Below are 1,651 nucleotides of genomic sequence, written 5' to 3'. Positions count from 1 at the left end.
CAAATGCCCATCTGATTACCACACAATTTCACATGATTACTGTGGTTAGAACTGTTTGGAGGGTGACACAATGGGTGGTGCTTAATTCTGTGTCGGGAAGGTGGGGAAGACTTCCTAAGAAGTGGCATTAGAGCTGGTGGAAGGGTAATTACAATAGAGGAAGAGAAGGCCTGGATGATAGACTTGGGACCATTTAGTGGTGGGTCATTGGTTACTGGATCATTGGTTAATGGGAAGGGGTTTCTACACTGAGGAAGTGGAAGGGACATTTGTGGCACATTGTGGAGAGTAACAGGCAGAAAGCTGGGCATGGACACATATGCCCTCACTGGTATGGTGAAATGTCCAACAGCGTGGGTGTGGGCACTGCCCAAATTCTTCACCCTGGAACAACTGAGGGTAGTGGAAAATGGGATGGGAAAGGGAGGATGGTGGGAAATCCTCATGGCCGTCACTGACTCTCCAGTCTGGAAGCCCACGGAGAAGTCAATCAAATTTTCTATTGCACACACGCTGACACCCACACAGGGAAGACTTTTGATCTTTAAAGGGAGCTGCCTCATTCTCCCGCCCGGCTCAGTTACCTGTCGGTTCTGGCATCGCCTCCCAGTGCCCTAAGAATTCCCTAAGCCAGTGATCGCAGTCTCCCACTGAGAGCTTCCTGAAATACTTTTCCGGCCCTCTTTCTTCCATGTCTCCTTGATCTTACTGGCTTCATGATTAATTACTGTCCAGGTCATTTTCATCATGTCAAAGGGGAGAGATTTCTCTCCGTTGGTGGCAGATTGCCAGGACGTACCAGGGCATCGTTCTGCTTTACGTTGACAAAACATCTTGACCTGCAGCGTGGAAGGACCTGCAATCCAGACACAAAGCCATCATCCTCCACTTCTGAGAGGTCCATCGTCTTCCAACAGGTCAAGTGTTTCTCTGCATATTTAGGGGCCTGTATTCTTTCTGCCCTGACTTGCCCTTTCCTGCCCATTGGGTCCCATGTGTCTCTATGGTTGGGCCAATGATCAATACACAAATACACCTAAAGCCCCTCCCCACCTGTGCTCTTCCCTCCCCTCTCTTGCTGCCTGCCTCTGTTTCCCCACCCCATTCCACACTTACCACTGGTCTTTATCTGGGGTTTGATATCAAGAAGGAGCACCGTGAGGTCTCGACCCACTTCTCCCAGCGTTTGGGTCAATTCTCCCCACGTGCTGGTGGCATTTACCTTCTTCTCCAGGAGACCCAGAGGCTTGACCATGTTGCTGTCACTGTTGTACTGAAGGAAAAGATTTTTATTCATGAAGACCCGCACTTCACACCAGGGCTGCCCCAGTCTGGACCATGATTTTACAGTGAAGTCGAAGCAAAGAGAGTGAGCACCTGTGACCGAAAAATGCAGGTGAGGTCCAGGACACAGGAGGAGGCCCATTAGAACCCACGCTTCTGGGACCCAAATCTCCCTGGACCAGGCCAGGCTGGCAGAGGGGGTCGGTTCCATTCCAGACTCCCTCAACCCTCCGGATCCCTGCTCCCATCTCCCCCTGACTGTCTGGGGTGAGATACTTGATGGGATGGAGGACTCTTGGGGTGCACTTAGTGTTAACACAGTTAACAGGAGGATTCATGTCACAAATACTTTTAGCAACATCTACCA

The 1,651-nt window shown here is 50.6% G+C and overlaps 1 pseudogene; it reads right to left on the bottom strand.

Annotated features, from left to right (window-relative positions):
• Positions 1–576: 576 nt before the first annotated feature.
• Positions 577–1,377, bottom strand: LOC113224421 (annotated as a pseudogene).
• Between the last annotated feature and the right edge of the window lie 274 nt (positions 1,378–1,651).

This window comes from Piliocolobus tephrosceles, unplaced genomic scaffold (assembly GCF_002776525.5).
Source record: "Piliocolobus tephrosceles isolate RC106 unplaced genomic scaffold, ASM277652v3 unscaffolded_44696, whole genome shotgun sequence".
Taxonomy (NCBI): domain Eukaryota; kingdom Metazoa; phylum Chordata; class Mammalia; order Primates; family Cercopithecidae; genus Piliocolobus; species Piliocolobus tephrosceles.
This window is presented reverse-complemented; position numbering and strand designations above follow the sequence as displayed.